At 48.0% G+C, this 24,045-nt stretch overlaps 1 long non-coding RNA gene across 2 annotated transcripts in view; it reads left to right on the forward strand.

Moving 5' to 3' along the window:
• Positions 1–23,733, forward strand: part of LOC146866624 (uncharacterized) — a 365,191-nt gene extending 341,458 nt beyond the window's left edge. Inside the window, exons 3-4 of one of the 2 annotated variants that reach the window (XR_014965656.1) lie at positions 21,969–22,028; positions 23,608–23,733. This is a non-coding gene — a long non-coding RNA (uncharacterized LOC146866624). Of the gene's footprint in view, positions 1–14,245; positions 14,666–21,968; positions 22,029–23,607 lie in introns of those variants that run through there. The other variant, XR_014965651.1, reaches the window with a different exon arrangement.
• The last annotated feature ends 312 nt before the right edge of the window (positions 23,734–24,045 follow it).

Consider the following 24,045-nt stretch of genomic DNA (forward strand, 5'->3'; position numbering starts at 1 on the left):
GTCTGTTGCAGATATGCACTTTTAAGTAAGAAAAAAAAGACATCATGATGATGAAAGAGCCCAAATGGGCAAAGAACATCGACCACAGGTGCATTACTGCTGTGCTGTCTACAGTGAGAAATGTGGGAGTCAGGTGCACAAAATGGCGGCCACAATGTGAGGCATGATGGAGGCAAAGGAAAATAAGGAAAAAGTGCCCAAATAGACCGTTTATAGTCTGAAAAACTTGTCTCAGTGCTCCACATGACTTCCTACAAGGGAATACATGGTTGTATCGCCGCACCGCTGGCGAAAGAAAACCCTTCGGCTCCAACCATTCCTCTGTATCGCAGAGCTACTCTAAAGGGCGGCCATCTTGAATCTCCGCCGCCGCATGCCCCAGTGTTTAGCATTCTAAGCAAACATGGCAGCTCCTTTTCCCACGCCTTAGACCAGTACATCCACTCAAACTTTGCACTTCAACAACCACCATCATCGAACATTTCTCAAACCCTTTTAGTTGCCCTAATCTACTTGAACAGTGCCCCTGGAACACCTTCCCTAGCAAACTGTGGAACCCTGAACACATACAAGACTGCAACCCCCTCTGAATGCAGGACTAGCAACTCACCACCCTCCTCCCACCCAATGTGGTGTAATTACCTCTATTTTATTGTTAGTATCGTCATGTCAGTCATCATCCAGCATGCCTCACCACGAAACATAACTTAATCTACACCCTAAACTTTATACTCAATAGTGCAGCATTTGCAATATAAATAATCTATATTTCAGGGATACAGAAATACATTCATCATTCCATTGCATGTCGGCATTTGGTCAGTGTCTACATGTCTTCATTGCCCTTAATCTCAAGAAAGAGCTGCATTTGCCAATCTAGAAGAAAAACTGCTAAACTACGGAATGGCAAAAGGGTTTTTTAATGTCTTATCCAGTCCAAAACACGTCTTTGTAAGTATGTTCTGAATGCCTCTGAGAATCAATAAGGCAGTTGTCATCATTGCCTAAATTAAGATGAGTTTTACACTACACCTATGATTTTGTACCTCTGCACAGCAGCTGAAACAAACATTATGTCGCAGCTGTCGTCTATAAACTAATACTTCTGTGATAAATAGCATTAAGACAGTTGCTTGTGTGCAGAGTGTGACTCTTTTTCTAGATGATAATTAGCGCAATCCAAATGTATCCCTTGGTGAACACTAGGCTGTGGTACCATTTACCTACCCTGAATTAATATCCCGCCTGGAACCTTGGATTCAAATGCTCCATCCTTTAGTTAAAGGTGAGAGGTCAGGGCTATTTTAACTGAACGTGTTTCAGAGACCGCGTCACCCAATCCTCTAACAACTAATGGCACTTAGCAGCAAATGGTGCAAATATTATACAGTTCTTCTCACCCACCAGGTCTCATTTACTTACAAGTAGCAGCAGTGTCTTCTTGGGCTATCTGATTATGTACTAATGTGTTGTACCTGTGGTTGTCCACTTAGAAGGAGAGGTCTACCCTGCTTCCCCCACCTCCTTAATGGAGATGTTTAGTTCGCTAGAGTAAGAGGGATGCCCTCAGTTTGAAATTTCGATCGCAGAACTGTCTGTAGATGGTGCTGCACACGCCTACATTGTCTTGAGCCATCAGCTGATCTACCTTTACCACAAGCCATGGCACGCAGCATAATACTGCATATTCGAGGAGCTATCATTCTATGGTTTATCCCAGTAGAAGGAAGTATTAGATCTTTGTTGGTTTTGAAGGAAACTGTAGTTCTCAGACTTTGTACCTGAATCACAAAACATTCTCAAGCAGGACATCAGATGTACATCCTCAAGAATTTGGATTTAGGATCAATTGGCCAGATTCACAAAGATTTGGTTTTTAGTGGGTGTGATTTACTTTTCAAGTACTCCTTGCTTACTCGTGGAATTCAGGATTACTACATTAGTAAGCCACACCTACTCACACCTAAATCTTTGTGAACCAGGACCACGGTATTTAAGTCTTTCCTTATTGTGAATTCCTAGTTACATGAGTGAAAAATCTGCCCGCATGGCAGAATGTCCCCAGGCATAAGTATAACGTTAGAAGTGGATCCTGGGTATTCCCCCACATAAGTGGCACAAGGGGGGGGGGGGTGTCATATGTAATGTCTTGAATAGTTTTTCAAGCTCATTATGCACACCTAACTCAAGTTAGGTAGAACAGTGCTGGAATGTGTGTGCAAATCGTGTTAAAGCAGTGAAAGGGATTTCTCCACAAGACAAACCTGCACTTTAAGATTAGGTGTATTTGCCTGCAGTTCTAGTAGATGTGCTTGTGCAAGAAAGGGGTTACAACAAACAAATGATGGACGGAATGCTGACAATGCAGACATTCTCCCCCAGTCAAGAGATCTGGGTTAAATCCATCGTTCTTTTGCCCACTACGCCACCCCAGTTCAGACATGGCCATATGCAAATCAGTCTTGACCCTGTGCCTCATGGGAACAGTCCAGCCCGAACTGCCAAACCATGTCTTCCCTGGACCGGAATCAAGCATCCTAGGACCGGTTTCTGGCTATCAGCCGTCATCAGCCAGGATAGCTTGACTCCAGTGGCGTAGTGAGCACGGGTCCCACATCTGGGAATACCCATCCCACTTAGGGCGAAAAGCGTTACAACAAACAAATGATGGACGGAATGCTGACAATGCAGACATTCTCCCCCAGTCAAGAGATCTGGGTTAAATCCATCGTTCTTTTGCCCACTACGCCACCCCAGTTCAGACATGGCCATATGCAAATCAGTCTTGACCCTGTGCCTCATGGGAACAGTCCAGCCCGAACTGCCAAACCATGTCTTCCCTGGACCGGAATCAAGCATCCTAGGACCGGTTTCTGGCTATCAGCCGTCATCAGCCAGGATAGCTTGACTCCAATGGCGTAGTGAGCACGGGTCCCACGTCTGGGAATACCCATCCCACTTAAGGCGAAAAGCGTTACAACAAACAAATGATGGACGGAATGCTGACAATGCAGACATTCTCCCCCAGTCAAGAGATCTGGGTTAAATCCATCGTTCTTTTGCCCACTACGCCACCCCAGTTCAGACATGGCCATATGCAAATCAGTCTTGACCCTGTGCCTCATGGGAACAGTCCAGCCCGAACTGCCAAGCCATGTCTTCCCTGGACCGGAATCAAGCATCCTAGGACCGGTTTCTGGCTATCAGCTGTCATCAGCCAGGATAGCTTGACTCCAGTGGCGTAGTGAGCACGGGTCCCACGTCTGGGAATACCCATCCCACTTAGGGCGAAAAGCGTTACAACAAACAAATGATGGACGGAATGCTGACAATGCAGACATTCTCCCCCAGTCAAGAGATCTGGGTTAAATCCATCGTTCTTTTGCCCACTACGCCACCCCAGTTCAGACATGGCCATATGCAAATCAGTCTTGACCCTGTGCCTCATGGGAACAGTCCAGCCCGAACTGCCAAGCCATGTCTTCCCTGGACCGGAATCAAGCATCCTAGGACCGGTTTCTGGCTATCAGCCGTCATCAGCCAGGATAGCTTGACTCCAGTGGCGTAGTAAGCACGGGTCCCACGTCTGGGAATACCCATCCCACTTAGGGCGAAAAGCGTTACAACAAACAAATGATGGACGGAATGCTGACAATGCAGACATTTTTGCAATTGTCACCCCGAGTGGGACGGGTATGCTCAGACGTGAGTCCCGTGCTCTCCATGCCACTGGAATCAAGCTATCCTGGCTGAAGATGGGTGAAACCCCGAAACCGGTCCTAGGATGCTTGTTTCCTGTCCAGGGAGGACCTGGCTTGGCAGTTCGGGCTGGACTGTTCCCATGAGGCACAGGGTCAAGACTGATTTGCATATGGCTGGGTTCAACCTGGAATGGCATGGTGAGCAAAAAAATTATGGATTTAGGCCCAGATCTCTGTACTGGGGTGAATGTATGACATTGTTCTGCATTCTGTCCATCAACTGTTATTTTTGCAATTGTCACCCCGAGTGGGACGGGTATGCTCAGACGTGAGTCCCGTGCTCTCCATGCCACTGGACTCAAGCTATCCTGGCTGAAGAGGGGTGAAACCCCGAAACCGGTCCTAGGATGCTTGTTTCCTGTCCAGGGAGGACCTGGCTTGGCAGTTCGGGCTGGACTGTTCCCATGAGGCACAGGGTCAAGACTGATTTGCATATGGCTGGGTTCAACTTGGAATGGCATGGTGAGCAAAAAAACGATGGATTTAGGCCCAGATCTCTGTACTGGGTTGAATGTATGACATTGTTCTGCATTCTGTCCATCAACTGTTATTTTTGCAATTGTCACCCCGAGTGGGACGGGTATGCTCAGATGTGAGTCCCGTGCTCTCCATGCCACTGGAATCAAGCTATCCTGGCTGAAGAGGGGTGAAACCCCGAAACTGGTCCTAGGATGCTTGTTTCCTGTCCAGGGAGGACCTGGCTTGGCAGTTCGGGCTGGACTGTTCCCATGAGGCACAGGGTCAAGACTGTTTTGCATATGGCTGGGTTCAACCTGGAATGGCATGGTGAGCAAAAAAACGATGGATTTAGGCCCAGATCTCTGTACTGGGGTGAATGTATGACATTGTTCTGCATTCTGTCCATCAACTGTTATTTTTGCAATTGTCACCCCGAGTGGGACGGGTATGCTCAGACGTGAGTCCCGTGCTGTCCCTGCCACTGGAATCAAGCTATCCTGGCTGAAGAGGGGTGAAACCCCGGAACCGGTCCTAGGATGCTTGTTTCCTGTCCAGGGAGGACCTGGCTTGGCAGTTCGGGCTGGACTGTTCCCATGAGGCAAAGGGTCAAGACTGATTTGCATATTCTAACAATTCTGTGTGTCCTTGCCTGGTTGTGGATTGACTGTCTGGATTTGAACAGTAGCCGCTCCTGGTGCGAGTGCTGCAGGGCGGTGGGGCGGGGGAGGAGCAGGGTGGCAGGGTGGGGAGTAGTAAACTACAGAATTCGGCCAAAAGGAGGTAAGTAAACAAATAAATAAATAAAACAAATTTCATTGCGCGCTCTGCATTGCCAAACGCGGTGCAGCACGCGCAACGAAATTAGTTTTATTCATTTATTTGTTTACCTACCTCAGTTCGGCCGTATTCCGTAGTTTACTACCCCCCACCCTTCTCCTCTCCTCCCCTCCCCGCCCCACCGCCATGCAGCACTCCCACCAGGAGCCGCTAATGGATTTGAATGTGATAGGATCTGGGAAATGTCTTGACCCAGAGGAGGAAGTGAGACAGCAACAGGTTGACCTGCATCTGGAGTGTAGGGGGAGGTGTAGCCCCTGGAGGTGAAGAGGCCTGGGTTGCTGCCATAAAACAATGGCTCCATCTCCTGCTGAGTGATTGAGGATTCAGACCCCCACTATCAAAGGAAGAAGGTGTCACTGGCAGGGAGACACCCAGAACTGGCTTGGACAGGGGTCAGTGCCCCCCTGAACACAAAGACTTCAAAGACATTTAGGGGTATAAGAGCTGAAACCCCTGAACGTTGGACTGATCAAGACTGAAAAGGATTGAAACTACTTCGTGGTCAAGAGGAACCTCTGCCAAGGAAGAAACTGCTGAAGAGACTGAAGGAAAGGACTGACCCTTGCTGTGTGTTCTGGGGCTGGCATGCAGTTTGCTGATTCAACCAAGGAGAGGCTAAGGGACTTTGCTGTGTGCTGTGTCCCCCTGCTTGAAAGGACTTTGCTGTGTGCTGTATCCTGAAGTAACTTGTCTTCAAGGGCCCGAGGGGAGCTGGCTCCCTGTTGTGGAAACTCAGGAACAGAAACGTTTCCAAGTGTGTCTCAGTGACGCTGTGTGCGTGTGCTTTTTGCAGCCTGATACCTGCATAAGAACTGCCCCGTGATCGTGTGCACCTGGAGTCCAAGTGAGTCTCAGCAACGCTGTGTGCATGTGCTTCGTGCAGCCTGAGACCTTCGTGAGAATTGTCCTGTGATCATGTGCACCCGGAGTCCAAGTGAGTCTCAGCGACACTGTGTGCGTGTGCTTCGTGCAGCCTGAGACCTTGGTGAGGATTGTCCTGTGATCGTGTGCACCCGGAGTCCAAGTGAGTCTCAGCGACACTGTGTGCGTGTGCTTTGTGCAGTCTGAGACCTTCATGAGGATTGTCCTGTGATCATGTGCACCCGGAGTCCAAGTGAGTCTCAGTGACGCTGTGTGTGTGTGCTTCGTGCAGCCGGGACGTTTGTGAGGATTGTCCTGTGATCGTGTGCACCCGGAGTCCAAGTAAGTCTCAGCGACGCTGGGTGCGTGTGCTTCATACAGCCTGAGACCTTCGTGAGAATTGCCCTGTGATCGTGTGCACTTGGAGCTCAAGTGAGTCTCAGCGACGCTGTGTGCGTGTGCCCTGTTGCAGCCTGAGACCTTCGTGGGAAATTTCCCCGTGACTGTGTGTTCCAGAGCAGTCTTGTTCTCTGCTTCGATCGACAGCATGACCAGAAATGCTGCGATCATCATTGCCATCGGCCCGGACCGGCATCCCCAGAGGAGCTGTGAGAATTCACCGCCGCCGGGCGACGCCTGCCTCTGCCAAGGAGAGACCTTGAACCATCACCGTCGGGGGTCCGAGTCCTGCTTCCCAAGATCAACGAAGTCGCATCGGAGGCCCAAGCCGCAAGGAGAGGAGAGTGCGATTGTACCCCCAGGTAACTCTCAGCGAGCGTGCGTAAGTCGTCGCCTGGGGCGGGGTGCGGGCTACGAGAGAAACGCTCCCGGCTTTTCCCATCTTTGCAGCGCTAGCCTCCGCTCAAGCTCGTATCGCGGCCCGTACTTGCCTAGGAGTGGCAGTACCGGGGCAGGAATGTGGAGCTGCACTTTGTTTTTCATCATACCCGTGTTGGGGGCATTTTTTGGCAGTAGCTGACCACGAGTCAGTAATAGTGGCATAGAGACCGTCCAGAGCACCGTGATCGGTGCCGAAGTACATTATTTTTGCATTACGAACTGCCTGATTGTTGTATTACGCATTGCATTATTTTTGCATTACGAACTGCCTGATTGTTGCATTACGAATTGCATTATTTTTGCATTACGAATTGCCTGATTGTTGCATTACGCATTGCATTATTTTTGCATTACAAACTGCCTGATTGTTGCATTACGAATTGCATTATTTTTGCATTACGAACTGCCTGATTGTTGCATTACGAATTGCATTATTTTGGCATTACGAAGTGCCTGATTGTTGCATTACGAACTGCATTATTTTTACATTACGAAGTGCCTGATTCTTGCATTACGAACTGCATAGCATTGCATTAGGACTGCATTGGATCATCGAGAATTGCTCATTAATACTGCAAGAACCTACAAGGGCTTGCTGGCCTAATAACCAGCAAGGTGGAATATTACAAATACGCATATGTTGGATTTTTATTGTGTGGTCTCATCATATATCTTTTATGTGTAAACATATAATAGTTTTTATGAAACTCGTGTGTAGTCCATTTGTGATGTTATTACTGTGTTACTTAGAGCGTGGTTGCAAATACTTTACAAATTTGCCTTGGAGATCAGCCTGGCTGCTCGTGCCAAGCTACCGAGGGGGGTGAGCTGGGGCTATCTGAGAAGGTGTCCTTTATTTCCCTTGACTTAGAAGCAAGGTTCTCTATTTGGACTAAGGTACCTTCCTCAGTCAACTAGAGACCCCCAGTTCTAACAATGGACTACCACATTACAGCCTATCTATGCAATCCTCACCCACATTCTGGCACTCTAACACACAGTCCCAATGCAATTGTTTTAAGGAGCCACCTATTACGCCTTGTCACTAATATGAATGGTTAAATGCATGATGTTTGCTTCTTTGCAAATGACAAAAGTTTTTCATCTAGTCAAATGAGTTTTTGGCAAATAAACTAGTTTTCCAAGTGTGGCACTACACTTAAAGTGGTCCTCTGTGGATTTTTTGTCAAGAGGTGATGTGTTTCGGAGTCAAGCGACATAGCAAAGAAAGCTCGACCCCCTGCATTAGTCATTAGAACTGGCTGTGTATAACATTAACTGCCACCGCTGATGTTGTCAACACTGTAAACATACATAGTGGTTTTAGGTCAGCCTACTGCAGCCATTGCTTGAATAAAGTGCAATTCACATTTTGGATTTGGCCAGAGGAGTATTACAGCTTCACCATTAACCTTTGGCTCTAAGTCATGTTAGTCTGCCTGCCTAAAGTGATTGGATTGTCATGGTCAAACAAAGCGCCCATGTGCTGAAATGCAATAGAGGCACATTTGACACCCAAAAAGTGTTTCCATACTACGTTTGATGCTACACAAATGGTGATCTTGCACCTAAATGTGATTTTGCGTCAAAGTGTGAAATGTGCTCCTACCTATTTTTTAGACGGATGTAGCCCCAGTTTATTTTGCACCCGAATGTGCTGCCGGCCACATGTCATGTTATTCTGATGCATAGCTTTTATACCTAGTGTAACATCACACTACCACATTTCTCTCTGCACTACATGATTTTGCACATAAATGTTGCTTTGCAAATAAAAATGTTTTTTACACCTAATGTGGTTTGTGCTTCTAACTTTCAAAACCTTTGTGCTGATGATTTTGCACTTCAGTATACTGTCAATGAAATGTGGAGAGTGACATCCTAAACCTCTATATTGTGGTTCTCTCCTACTGAATTGGCTTTTCAAGTTTAACAGCGTACACATTTATTGTGTGAGCGTTTTACGGCCACCAACCTTAAAACAAATACATCTTCATGGCAGATAGGATTCCAGGCTACATATCATCCCTCGGAGATCCTATTCCTCCTGGCTTACTACAACTATCCCCAAGTACCATAAGGACTAAGAAACAAGGGGCAACCAGGAAAGATTCATCCAGGACCGATGCAGCACTTGTCTATCAACCAGCCTCCCAATGCAGTCTAGCTGCAACCAAAACAACAGTGAACACCCTGAATTTTCACAGAACTTCAAAACATATAGAATTGTTGTTTTATTATGTATGAATAGCCAGTTTTTCAGTTTCTTGCAGAGCTCGAGTAGGTATGGGGAGATCCTGATGTGGTGTGGAAGGTCGCCACATGATTTGGTAGCGATGGAGGAGAAGGAGCATCCTCCTGATTTGATCTTGCGGATGTAGGGTGTTTGCACAAAGTGAAGTATGGCTGAGCGGAGCGAATGGCGCTCTTTCTCACATCTGGTGGCCGAAAATTGGAACAACTTTCTGCTGCACCTCAGGACCACCTCATTGCTAAAGGAATTCAGGAAAGGACTTAAGACCTGGTTGTTCGAATGCTCAGATCATCACACAGCAGCTAGCAACTCCAGTTCCTTGAGACCCGCATGGTGATTTGCCATGTTTTACAAATGACTGATTGATTGAGCGCTGTTCCCTGGTGGGTTGGTGGAAGTTGAGGTGATGGTTGAGACAGGAAGGTCCATCGTAGGGAAGGATTTGTATATGTGGGTGAGCAGTTTAAATTGGTATCACTTCTTGATTGGTAGCCAGTGTAGCTCTTTGAGGTGAGGCGTGATGTGTGTGCTGAGGGGATGTTGAGGATGAGTCTGGTGGTTGTGTTCTGGAGTTTTGGTATGAGTTGATTTGTAATGCTGGCTGTTAGAAAGCATCCTTTTGCCCAGTTCATTCCTATTGTTTGCAGAATGATACTGTTGTTAACTGACTCTGACTGTATCCTGGGCTCTACTAACCAGGCCTAGGGCCAGGGCTACATGTAAAAAGGTACATGTAGTAGAGTATACTTACAATTGGCAATGACAGACCCTGTAAGTCCCTAGTAGATAATAGGGCCAGGGGTTGCAATCTACCTATAAGTCTCTAGTATATAATGGGGTATGTACGTTTAGAGGCCCAGCAGATTTCCTGCACTTGCATGCGTGCACTGCTGTGTACCTGCTGTGTTTTTAAACGCAGTCCTCCCTTGCAGCCTGTCTTTAAAAGTGAATTCTCACAATTGGCATTTACATGCCCTATACGTCCTTAGTATATAATAGGGAAAGGGGGTTCAAACTTCCTGTAAGTCCCTCCTAATATGTATTCAGGCATGGAAGGTTGGAGACCAGCAGATTTCCTGTACTTGCATGTGTGAACTACAGAGTGCCTGCTGTCATTTTAAAGGCATCTTGGCCTTGCAAACTGTCTTTAGAAGTAAAATTGTGTGCAACTCGTCTTTGGTGGTATGGACACTTTAAAAGTGATAATCTACCTTATTTTTACATATTAGGGGGCAGATTTATGTTTCCTGGCGCATCCCTGCAAATCAGCAAGGATGCGCCAGGAATGATGCATCACGCAAGTTTACCCTTGCGCCACACAATGCGGCGCATCATGGCGCAGGAATAAACAGATGCGTGACGCATCCGATGGCGTAAGGTGGAGAGCATGAGCAGTGAAATTACTTCCATCAAATTTATTAGAACTACCTACCAGTGACCCTAGCACAAATATCTTATGCATTTCATAAAATCAACAGTTGTGCATTCAACTGAAGGTGGATCACTTGCATGAGATGATATAAACTTGGACAATTACATATTCTCTCTCTCTCACACAAACACTCTCCTACAATGGGATTCCCCTTTAAACCTCTCCCAATGCACCGCACATCACACATGTCACATGACATGTCTCACAAGACACACCTCTCATGTCTCAGGATCCTCACATGTACACCATACCAAATGCTTTGGAACAGTCCTCCATGTATTTACTTCCACTGCACCCCATACACCACTCTGCTTCATAATCAAATATCCTATAACATGTCTTATTACCACAATTTTCCCAGCCAGATATCTTCAAAACAAACATCCTTCCCCCTAGCAAACGCAGATGAATAACACACTCTGAACCCAGGGAGTCATCTCATATACGTCACATTAAAGCTGTTCTCCTGAACTTTAGATGTGAGGTTGCGAATTAAGGGGCATATCATCAAAGGACTTATCGCCACGTTAGCATCAGTTTTCGGCGATAAAGCGGCGTTAATTCTATCGCCCTATCAACAAGGCGTCGCCCCTGTTAGCGTTACTTTTCCGGCGATAGCGACTGGAAATTTATCGCCTTTCAAGCCAGCGATAATCAACGCTAATGACATGCAAAGTAGGCGTTCCTGACTGAAATCCCACGAAAAAAGTCGCTAACACAGCTTCTCACTATTATCAAGGATATCGCCAACCCGCTAAGCTACAAAAAAACGCAGGCTAACTCCCGCTAACTCCAGTTATTAACACCTGATAAAAACCTGACTTACACTGGAGATCAGTGGGTGTATATAAGGGAGAGTAGGCCAGAGCTTCCCCAGAACAGCCACAGAAGCCATGGAGGTAGTCATCATGGAGATTGGTGTCCCACCAAGGCAGCAACAACAACAACCACCGCCGCCAATGCCACCACCCCCAGGACCACCACCACCCATGCAGCGACGAAGAAGACAGCGGGCACTGCGCAGACGTGTCTACCTCGCAGACTTAAGGCCAGAGGAAGTCATAGCCCACTACAAGCTCAAAAGGACATCCATCCAGCACATCCTGACCCTTATTGCCCACAGGCTGACGCCACCAACACAGCGGACAACCAACATCCCTCTGCAGACAAAACTGCTCGATATGCTGCACTTTTTGGCCTCTGGGACATTCCAACCAACAACAGCCAGAGTCGGTGGAGTATCACAGGCAGCCTTCTCAACCTTCCTCCCCACTGTCTTGGATGGCATACTCAGCCTGATTCCCCAGCACCTTCACTTCCCCAACACTGTGCAGGAGCAGATTGCCATCAAGCAAGGATTCCATGCCATTGCTGGCTTACCACAGGTGATCGGTGCAATTGACTGCACACATGTACCATTTGTGCCCCCTGCGGACAGCGAACACGTTTACCGCAACAGGAAGCACACCCATTCAATGAATGTGCAGGCAATAGTGCACCACCGCGGACTGTTCACAAATGTCATTGCCAAATTTCCAGGGAATGTGCATGATGCATTCATCTTCCGACACTGCATCATAAACCAGCGCTTCCAGGATGGCACATATAGAAATACATTGCTTGTGGGTAAGTACCAACTGAACACACCACATGCCCAAAAAACACAAGCATGTTGACCCATCAAGAGGGAGGATGTAAATACATTGCCTAGGTACTGTTTGGGGGGGGCACAAAATGCATGGGCACACCACTACGTGCAACATGCTGATGTATTGTGTACGAGGATGAGGTATACAGGCTCCACTGCGTAGAGCACGGGTACTCATAGTATGGCCCACGTGCCGCCAGCGGCCTGGCAAGCCTTTCTTGTTGGGCCGTGGACCTTGCAGACATTGTACCTGTGTGCCATGTCTGCAGATTTTATAGGAGTGCCACCAAACACTGCCGCACCAGCGTGGACTCCGAGAGACTCTGCACCATGGGGGCTATGCGAGTCCAGCGGTAGTCAGAGTGGAGATGCATGTGTGCCAAGAGGTGAAATATAACAAAAACTCGTTAACAAGTAAAGGGTCCATGAAAGACCTGTGAAGTACTGGGGTGTGGCTGTGTGTCTGTGCCCAGGAAGCTGTCCCAGCCCAGGCTGCCAGGGGGGGGGAGGTGACAGAGGGTGACAGAGGGAGAGAGAGGGAAAAAGACAGAGGGAGGGAGACAGAGGGATGGAGACAGAGGGATGAGGGGCAACAGAGGGAGGGAAACCGAGGGCGACAGAGGGAGGGAGACCGAGGGCGACAGAGGGAGGGAGAGATAGAGCAAGGGAGGGAGAGATAGAGCGAGGAAGGGAGACAGAGAGAGCGAGGCAGAGAGAGAGAGAGAGAGAGAGAGAGAGAGAGATGTGTGTATGCCAGGTCTGGTGGCTCAGTGAACGAGGGTGTCCGCCCCAGGGGCCTGTGTCCAACCACATGGTCAGTTTCCTTTCTCACTAGCCCCGCCACCTTCCCCAATGACCCCGCCCCCACCCGTGCGGCACACTGCCACAAACCACACTGCAAATTTGGGACCAGAGAGAAAGTATGTGAGTACCCATGGTGTAGAGTAACCCCCAGCACCTGGCCATCTATGTACCTAATCAAAGTCATCCCCACTGGTATCCCAGTCCGGTGTGTGGTCGCATTGTTGATGAAGATGAACATGTTGCAGTTCTTGTTGCTGGTGACCTATTAGGGTGACCCAACGTTGCATAAGTACTCACACATGTACAATCAGTGTGTCAATTCAGAGGTTTGTCGTGACCAAGGTTGTAACAATGCACTTTGATTGTAGGAAGTGCATTGTGGGGCAAATGTGCATGCATAGGCCGGAAACTGTGTCATGAAACCACCATACAGCGCCATTGGTGTTGACTGCAGTGTTGTTGGTGCTGCTGTTGATGGTGTGTAGTAGCATCTCCTCACTCACTCTGCCACACATGTTTCTCATTCTCACCCCTGTGATATGGTGTGTCATGTGGTTGCCCGATGAGTAAGTGGATGTCTATTCGGCCACTACTTGTGTGTTGAAATAGATAGGTCAAATACTAAACAATTACAAAAGCTAAGAAGTGTGCAAAGGTGAGCCATGTGTATCAGCTTGGTGAAGTGTGTGGCCAGTCTGATCTGGTCAAATATACCACATAGTGTAAATGATTTGGAGAAGTGGTGTCATGTGAGTTTCATGCCCTGCTAGTGACAGATGACCCAGGCCATGAAGTTTACGTTGTGTCAAAAGTTATTGTTGATGGCGTTTGCAAACCTTCACTGTCTCCAGTGGGCCCTGCAGGTGAGGTGGCTGCCGACTGTCCCTCGTTTTCTCATGGAACATACAATTGCATGGCTTGTGTGGTGTCACAGGTCTGCCATCAGCATGAGATGCATGTCTGAATGTGAGCTGTGTCATGCGTGGCCTATGTCATTTTAACATTCACATGGCGGTGACTGCGAGGAGTGTGGATCAGTGCCCTGGCTAGATGTCAGGAGAGCCAGGCTGCCTGTTGGTGTTTGTGGTTTTTGGGCAGGTCTCATTCCCATTTTGTACATTTGTAGTGACACGTATGCAACTGTGCAGCAAACACAAGCAAAATGGATGGTTGGACGATCAACACTGAGGCAATGTACTCAGCATTGATGCCGCTAAATAGCCAGAAGCAACACATGTCTAACCCAAGTCTAAAAATTGCTAAAATCACAAGATAATACACTGTCAACACTGCCAACATAGTATGCCTAATGAATCATGTACCCATCTATCCCTCACATGTCATAGGTGATCAAGGATATGCTCTCTGGCCGTGGATGATGACACCCATACGAAACCCCACCACCCAGGCGCAGAGGCAGTACAATGCTGCACATCGACGCACGCGTGGTATCGTGGAGCGTACATTTGGCGTGCTCAAGCCACGTTTCCGTTGCCTGGATATTACAGGTGGCAAACTGCTGTACAGCCCAGAAATGGTGAACAAAATAATACTGGCATGTTGTGCATTTCACAACATTTGTGTCCGCACAAATGCCCCCTGGATACAAGTGCCTGCAGCACCGGGCGATGAACAGGATGATGACGAGGATCAGCGAGGTGGCGCACACCCCACAGCCACTGCTGCTGGAATTGCCCGAAGGGACAGGATCATAAATAATTTCTTCACATGAGCACATCACATTGTGCAAATCCATGTATGTAGAAAAGGACCTCAAGTACTGTTTGTGACAATAAACAAACTCAATACACATACCCTGTCTGCAAGTTACTCTCCTGCATCAGTATATCACTATGAAATGTTACCATTGTAAAATAGTTGCAAGTAAGAGTAACAAAGTAAAATCATGCTGTGTATGTTTCATCATCCCAGAGATGCAATAGTACGTCAATCGTGCACAAGCTGACTTTACAATGAGTAAAATCGGGCCCAGAACTCATCAATGGTTGTGTCAAATAGTATGTAATTCATGATTCACAGGGTGTACTTGACATGATCATTTATAATATATGGGTTTTGAAGTGCCAAAAAATGATTTCATTGGTTAATTTGTTGTTAAATATAACTGTTAAGGCCGTGATAAGGGGACAAATCAGAAAATTGGGTGCAGCATGGTGCACTAATCTGAGAAGTGGGTGTGGAATGGGGATCAATGTGGAGAAGTGGGTGTGGAATGGGGCTCAAATCTGAGAGGTGGGTGTGAACTGTGTGCCCAAGTAGGAAAATGGGTGTGAATTTGGGGCTCAACTTGGAAAAATGTGTCCTAAATTGGGTGCAAATCTGAAAAGTGGGTGTGAACTGTGGGTCTAAGCTGTAAATTGGGTGTGAAATGGTGCCAAATGGGGGAAATAAACTGCATGCATCCAAGACATTGAATGAGCCAACAGCAAGACTCACATGCACACCATCCCTAGACACCTTCATGAAGACCATCAAGACCGGTCACGATGTTTAACAAATTGGCTCATTGGCAGTATGACCCAACAGACAAGACAACTATCTGACCATCTCCCTGCACCCCATATTGCGGACAACACATCCTACTACACCTCTATGCAGCGTTAAACACCCTCTCACACCACACCCCAGATGCCAGACACCACCACAAGGGGATACGAGGAACAGCCCTCTCCTGGATCCACTCCATCTTCCCCGCAATAGGCCAAAGGACCATCACCCACCCCTATCTCCAAAACCACAGGCAACAACTGTGGAGTACCACATGGAGCATCACTCAGACACACGTTTTGCAATATACACATGTCCCCACTTACTGCCATTGCTAGACAGCACGGGGTAAGCATATCATCCCACACAGACAACACACAGCTCATCCTCCCCCTCACGAATAACACAAAAGACACAAAAGCCAGCTCCCAGGAATGAATGTCGGAAGTAGCCTATTGGATGACAAACCTCTGCATAAAGCTCAACTGTGAGAAGACTGACCTCCTCATCTCCGGTCCATCCACATCCACATGGGACAACCTCTGGTGGTTGTCTGCCCTTGTGAGCCTGCCCTCACTGACAGACCATGCACGCAAGTTTGGCATCATCCCAAATCCTCCATCATCCTACCCTGCCAAATCTACTCCGTTGCGTGCTACAGCTGTCTACTGATCTAACCTAATCCATCACAATGGATAAACCCAGGATGCATTAAAATTGTCAAAAATGCACTCATCCCCAGCAGACTGAACTACTGCAACAAACTCAACGCAGGGATATTCAAAACGCCACTACACAAGTTCTAACACAGCCTGAAAGCTGCAGACACACCTGTCTTTAGAAACCCACGCCCCAAACACAAGAGGCAACACATACAGAACTTCCAATGTTGCACCGACAAGGAGAAAGTAACCCTCAAACTACTCACACACACCTACAATTCACTACACATCATCAGGCACAAAGACATCCATGGGAGAGTCAACCTCAACATCCCCAAGAGGAACTGCTGCTCTGACAACCTTGCCCTTGCAGACTCGACCGGGATCGGAAAATCACGAGGCTGAGGAAGAGCTGCCACCTACGTCGCCAGCAAAGCCATGGACGAGATGAAAGTCAACATCAAACAATCTCACACCCAGCACGCTTATATGCGGAATGACAAGACATGGCTATTTGGCTGAGACGGAGCTGCACTCCCACTCCCCCACAGCAATTTTTGAGCCTCACGTGTGAGTAGGGCACATCATGCCCACCCTTATTGTCGGATTGATCTGCGCACATACTCATCACCTACAGACCACCCCAGGTGAGTAGTGCCCTTACAATTCATATCTTTTTTTGAATGAATGTCTGTGAAATTAGCAAAAGAGGTGGGGATGAGTAATGTTACATGCCATTTTGGGTGTCAACTGTCTTGGAACATAAAAGGTAGTCTGTGTATACCCCTGAGGAAGTGTTGGCTATGGAACACCAATTCCCATTCCGTTGGGTGCAGGGGGATAAACAGTACCTGGGTCTCCAACTGGCTCCGACTCTTGCCTGTACAGTGAAGCTCAAATATTCAACACTGTTGGATGAGACGGCTAAGGCGCTGGACGCCTGCTCAAAACTGCGCCTCACATGGTTTGGATGCATAGCGGGAGTGAAAATGTTGTTCCTTCCACGCATTCCCTATGTATTTCAATTTGGACACATGGTGTCCCACCCCCGTGCACTCACACAATTGCAAGCCCTCATTAATAAGTCTGTCAGGGAGGGCAAGCGGCCTTACCTCTCACTTGCGCAGCTTACACGCCCGAAAATGCAAGGTGGCCTGAGATTGCCCCTCATTGGTGGCTACTACCAAGCCACATGCCTTTGATATATAGTGGAATGGAATAGGCTGCTATCGGAGAAGCACTGGAACTTCATGGACCAGTCTGTGGTGGGCAAAAACATCTGGATATAACTGTGGCTAGCCCATAAGCACTGGCCCTGGGGCTTGTACTCTTCGCCGGTTAGGGCGCCCACCCACAAGGTTTTGGACAGGTTGGCAGTACGGAAGGGCTGGACCTCTCTCCCCTCACTGATGAACTCCAACGCTGGCGAGAACAGGGCTGCAAGAGCATAGGGTCTAACTTTGAACTAGAAGGGCTTGTGCCATATCTGCGGCCCCTACAGGATTATGATTTGCCCGCTGCTGATGTGTATTCATAATGCCAAATAACACACTGGGTCACGGGACTCGAGGTTGTTTACGTCATATGAGAAGTGGTTAGCGTGTAAGGAGGACAAACGTCCCCTCATATCTGAGCTGTACAAAATGCTTTTGACCAGTCCGAGTGGTCAGTGCACAAAAGCGCAGGTTTTGTGGGAAATGTAGCTGGGGAGGCTGCTTTCCTCCAAGGAATGGGAACGTATCCTGTATCGCGCACACCACACTGCGCACAGTGTAGCGGGGGCTGGAACCTCCTTTAAGGTTCGCTCTCATTGGTGTTTCACACCTGTGCAACTACATGTCTGGGATAAAAGCAAGCCAGATTGCTTCTGTCGGGGATGCTGAATGACTGGTACCCTCGTGCACTTACTCTGGCATTGGCCGAAATTGAAAAGATATTGGGGTGAGTCCTTAGATAACATAGATACAGCGTGCAACATTGCAATGCCCGGCGCACCGGAGTACACTCTCCTTGGCCTCTCACATCTGAAGGCCTTCCCACTATCATCCCTCAGGGGAAGGAAAATAGTCCCAGCGTTGCTGGCTGACAGACAGGTTATCCTAGCACAGTGGGGTACAGTGGCAGTTCCAGGGCTCCTGTCCTGGTTACAACGTCTAAGGAACCTATTAGCTATGGAGTGTCTGTCTCGTGGGTGCAGAGGGAAGGGTGAGAGATTTCGCAACTCTGTGTTACCCCTTTGTGATTTCATTGTCCCGAGATATGATGGAAGTCACATGCCCCAAGTACTTGCAGGTCTGACGCCTTCCACCGATGGAGCAATCATCCGCCGCCGCTCACCCAGTGGAGTGACGAGGGGGCTCCCTTTCACACATATTGTGTATGCTTACTATCATCTAGGGAGGCTGCAACCGGTGCAGAAGGTGGGGTAGTGGGAGGGTTATTGGGGGAGGGGTTTCTTTTCTCCCTTGTTCTTGATTGTTTCACTTGTCTGTTTTACATGTTTATTCTTAAGACGCTCTTAGTGGCTTGTTCGCTCTTCCGGTATGCGGCCGGCTTCCGGGTAGCGCCTTAAACGCTGTGTAAATGCTCACAATGCTTGCCCGGCCGGCCTCTGGATGTAGGCAGCAAGCTGTGTTTGCCAAATATTTCTGCCTTTCTATAAAAAGATGTAACCCTAAAATGGTGTCTGCCTTCATTGTGCAAACCTATCTTCACATTGTATTATTGTGCTGTGATCAGAGTTTTGGCCTGACTGTCCATCATTGTCTGAAAAATGGCGGGCGTGATATTTTTATCTCAAACGCGATGATATTTCTCCCGCGCATTTGAAAGGACATGGCTGGACACACTCCACAATACTGTATCAGTAGCGGCCTCTTAGCGTGAAGAAACCCATTGCAATCTATAAAACATGCCGCATACACATTACAGTAAGCCTGAGTACATTAGCGGCCCCTTAGCGTGCAGATTCTGATCGCATGTATTCAGCCTGAGTACATTAGCTGCCCCTTAGCGTGCAGATTATGATTGCATTTAATAAAACTGGCTGCATAAAAATTACAGTAAGCCTAAAGACATTAGCGGCCCCTTAGCGTGCAGATTCTGATCGCATTTATTCAGCCTGGGTACATTAGCGGCCCCTTAGCATGCAGATTATGATCGCATTTAATAAAACTGGCCGCATACACATTACAGTAAGCCTAAGGACATTATCGCCCCCTTAGCGTGCAGATTCTGATCGCATTTATTCAGCCTGAGTACATTGGCGGCCCCTTAGCGTGCAGATTATGATCGCATTTAATGAAACGGGCCGCATACACATTACAGTAAGCCTAAGGACATTAGCGCCCCCTTAGCGTGCAGATTCCGATCGCATTTATTCAGCCTGAGTACATTAGCGGCCCCTTAGCGTGCAGATTTTTTTCGCATTGTACAAAAAAAGCCTCTAACACACAGGAAGTGATGTATGCATGCTTCCTGTCTCCCTTGGGTGTGGCATTCACTTTCACTTTCTCTTTTGAGCATATTGTGGTTGATTTGGCTGAGTGAAGGAGGTGTCTTGTGGATTGTGGTGTTGGAGAGTGGATTTTGGAGTGTTGCTGTGTTGCTGTGTCCTGTCTAAAGTGTCTTTTGTAATTATTTTACATTTTTATTACTTTTTAGTCTACTGTCCTCAGTCTTGTTGTGGGTTATTTCAGTTTTCTGTCATTAGAGGGTTTTCTTTTGTTAGTCTTGGGTGAGAACTGGGGTGCTGGGAGATGCCGGCTGTGGGAAGGTCAGGGCGGATGTCAAAGGGGGCATTGGGGGGCTTCCTCTGGCTAGTGCGGTGCTACCTGCCTCTGATGTTGGAGAGGGGAGGACATATCCTCCAGGGCTACAGTGTGGCAGTGCAGAAGTTGCGGTGGGAGCGTGTGTGGGTGCAGATGCTCCGCTGCTACAAAGTCAATAGGACCGTGCACCAGTGGAAGCACCGCTGGCAGGACATGCTGGCGCGGGAGGCCGACCTGCTGGACTACACAGGAGTCATGCCTGGCATCCAGGGTGGTAAGTACCAATTCCCTTTTTGTCCATGACTAATGTTACGTACATATATGAGTGACGTGTGTGACAAGAAGATATGATGTCTTTATGCTGTCTCAAGACCGTGACACTGTAACCGCGTGGTTAATGCAATGCTACTTGCAAAAAATACTTGCGCACGATGACCTTGACTTTGGATTTGTATGACTTACTCTTCCCACTACAGTATGTGCAACAGTAGGGAAGGTGTTGGAATAGTCAATACAAATATCCATTATTGATGTGCGCCATGCAGTGCAAGTTGTAGTGATGATTGGCGTTGCAATGACCGCGTACATTAAGTTTGCCACTGGAAATACCACATAGGAATGGAGATCCCCGGTGTTAACCATCCCAAAATACACATGCTTATTGTGAGCGTATACTCAGCAGGAAGGGTTGCAGGGTGTGTGGCGGTGTTTGCATGTTGAAGTATAGCAAGGGGCGTGTCTGTTGAAGAGCAATGTTCAGAGTTAGTGCTTGGAGATGGGGAGCAACATTGCCTGTCAGAGTTGTAGCGGAAGGTTGCCACAGGCTATGTCTGCAAGGTAGGAAAAGGAGCAGACTCACGATCTGGTCTCTCTGTGGCGGTGGAACACGGCATAGGCTAGCTGGTCTGATCGTCGGGTCCTTTGATGTGCCATGGAAAGAGAGTTGGACGTTAAGGTATGTTGGCCCAGTGATGTGGATGGCTGTGTGAGCCTGGGTGAACATCTTGAAGGTGACTCTAGCTTTGATGTGGAGACAGTGGAGTGTGTGCAGGTGGTGGGAGGTGTGGCAGGGTCCTGGCAGTGTGAGGATCAGTCCTGTGGTTGCATTTGAGATGTCCTGCAGCTTGCGGATGTGGTTCATGTAAATTCCGTCATGTACTGTGGTGCCGTAGTAGGGTGAGCTGTCGCACAGGGCATGAGTGAGTGTCTATGTGTGTTTGAGTAGGAGTCATTTGACCGTCTGAAATAGGAGGCAGAGTGTGTGGAAGCAGGATGATGAGACCGGATAGATCTTGCAATTATCTTGGACATCGGAGTCCATGATGGATTCCATGTTGTGTGCCTTGTCGGTGTTGGGGTGTGGGTTCCCCATGCCGTGTGAGGACCCTGTGTAAATTCCATGCGTGGAGGTTTTGGTGCATGATGGGTACTTATCTTTTGTTGTTGGTCACTTGTATGCAGCTGTTTGACATTCATTTAGCAAGCTCTGCCATGGCTTCTCAATACTTGTGTTTGCCGGAGTTGTGTTAGTTGGATGTGTCGAGGAGGAGTTGTCAGTCGTATGCCTATGATACAATGTCGAGTCCATAGCTAATCCCAATTGTGGCGTGGGGAGCCATGTAGATGTCGAAGATTGTAGGGCTGAGTGAGGATCTCTGGTGGACTCCACGGGTGGTTGTTGTAGGCTCCAAGACAAAAGGGGGGTGTCTGACCCACAGCGTATGTCCGTTGAGGAAGGAGCAGATCCAGTTGAGGGCCTTGTCTTGGATCCCTTTGTTGTGGAGTCTGCATATTGGTGGGCTTTGAAAGACATTGGTGAACGACGCAGCGATAGGTCAAGGATGATGAGTGCAACTGTTTTTTTCGCGCTCCGTGTGGATGAGGTGCCTTGAAATTGCGTGACACAACTCATATGTGCCGGTCTGCCAGCAGTGATGTTTTGGCTGTGCAGCCTCTGCTTCCACAGGTCGTGTGTGGATGTCATTCAAAGTAGGCCCAGTCATGTGGCCAACATGAAGTCAACACCACAGGGATGTAGCATTGTCTGTCACTGTAATAATTCACATTGTGAATATCCCACGTTTGCTGTGGTTTGCTAACAACACCTATTTACATTTGTCCTCTCACAGATGGACGCCAACCTATCACTGCGGGGGACATTGACCGATTCCGGGACCCACACGCCACTGGTGAGTAGTTACAACAAATATTGGCATGTTGCGGGGTCATGAGTGTCTGTGCCAAATGCAACACGTTATTGATTAGCAGTATGGGTGTGTATCGCATGTCAATTGCCTACGATGTGCAGAGGTGTTCAGCATTTCCGATCTGTGTCATATATGGTAGTTTGAAGGGTTACAATGCATCTTATTCAGAGTTGTGACTTTGTCCAACAGTCAGTGATGCACATGTCAATGTATGTGCCTATTTCCGAGCAACTAATGCTGCCAACTAGGCATTTACACTGCAGTTGTGTCGGCAATAGGCCACTTGCATTTTCTCCCATGTTCATTTGCGCAGCCTAGTCAAGATGGCACACTTACATACTGTAAACATCGTCCAAGGGGCGTGCAGTGGGTGTAGCATTGTGCACAATGAGGCAGTGCATTTATGTCCGTACAAGGCACAGTGATCCCTAAGGTATGCTGCATAGCACAGAACCAGAAGTGGCAGGGTGTAGCTCAGATCCAAATTTGTCAATGGCGTGTTACACAAAAACATTCTATAGATGTGTACGTCAATTGAAATTTGATATTTGTGCACTGCAATGGTTTGACAGGCTATGTCCGTGTGGACATTCCATGCTGGAATCAGGATCATGTGTACCAACTCAGCTGACACAATTGGAGACATTACTCAACACACATTTCATACGCATGCATTAGCTATGCATCATTTGATGTCACATAGATTTTGCAAATCCAGCCTGCCGCAACAATATCTGTGTGTACGCATTAGCCATAAGAATTACACAACCCTCATGACCCCAGGGTGCCATTACAATGTGTAATCCATTGTAACAGTTTGCGTAGTTGATGCATGCGTGTTCATCTCTACTATGGAGTGAGATTGGTGGTTACAACACATGCATGAGTGGCAGTTGTGGGTCAATGATGTCTCCCCCTCGCAGTGGATGACTATCACCAATTGCATAGTAATGGTGGAATGAGTAAGTGCCTGTCAGCATTCATACACCAAACATGTTTCCATGTGTGCGGCATGATGCAGCATGATTGCAAGTGTGAGTAGGGCAGTCCCAATCCTGTTATTGTGCATGTAGTGCGAGACTACAATTCACACCTGCACACATACACCCTTGCACCCTTGCACGCGTGGCACTGACTTGATGTACTGCACACAGTTCCTGGGGGACACACATGGCTGCACATGTGCATTGTACTTTTGATGCAGCTGTCTGTCACAGGATGGGAGAGGTTGTGCTGTGCACGTAGGGTTATGCCTCCCGACTGAAGTCAATTGTACATGTCACCCACAGCCCGGTTGTCCAATGGTGCCATGTTTGTAGCGTGTCATTAGCTTTTAGTTGTGTCAGTGCATGTACCATGCCATGCACTGTCAGGTCAGTCTCCACAGCATGTAGTGATTGAATCATGCGTAGACATTGGGTTTAACAGGTCAGTCTTTGACTTAACAGGGTGAAGCGGGTGTGTTGCCTTCCATGTTGTTTTTAACTTGTGATACAGATATCATGTTGGACGTTTACATAGTGTAGGGGACAGAAAACTGACATTGAGGTTTTTTTTACAGACAACATGACACCTGAGAAGCAGCACAGTTTCCAGGTTGCCAAGGAACGGTACCTCCACGTGAGGAAGGTCCATAAGGGTTATCAAATGATGGCAAGGAGGTACCGGGCCGAAAAGAAGGCAGGGACCTGGAAGTCACTGCCGGAATGTGTCCTGACTGGCAGCAGCAACATCCCCTTGACCTCAGGTGCCAATGTGGGCTGCCACAAGGTCAATCCCCCTGCCACAACACCCGCACAGGTGCCAGTCCAACATGCACCGCCACCTGCACCTGCACCAGCACCATCACCAGCACCTGCACTTGCACCCATGGATCCGGTCCTATCACAACTACTGCAGATGGTTCACAACAACAACACCATACTGACAGACATTCGCCGTGAACTTCTTTACCTGAACCGGCACCTCCACGAGATCCGGAGTCACCTTGGACTGCAAT

Source organism: Triturus cristatus, chromosome 1_2 (genome assembly GCF_964204655.1).
Source record: "Triturus cristatus chromosome 1_2, aTriCri1.1, whole genome shotgun sequence".
NCBI lineage: Eukaryota > Metazoa > Chordata > Amphibia > Caudata > Salamandridae > Triturus > Triturus cristatus.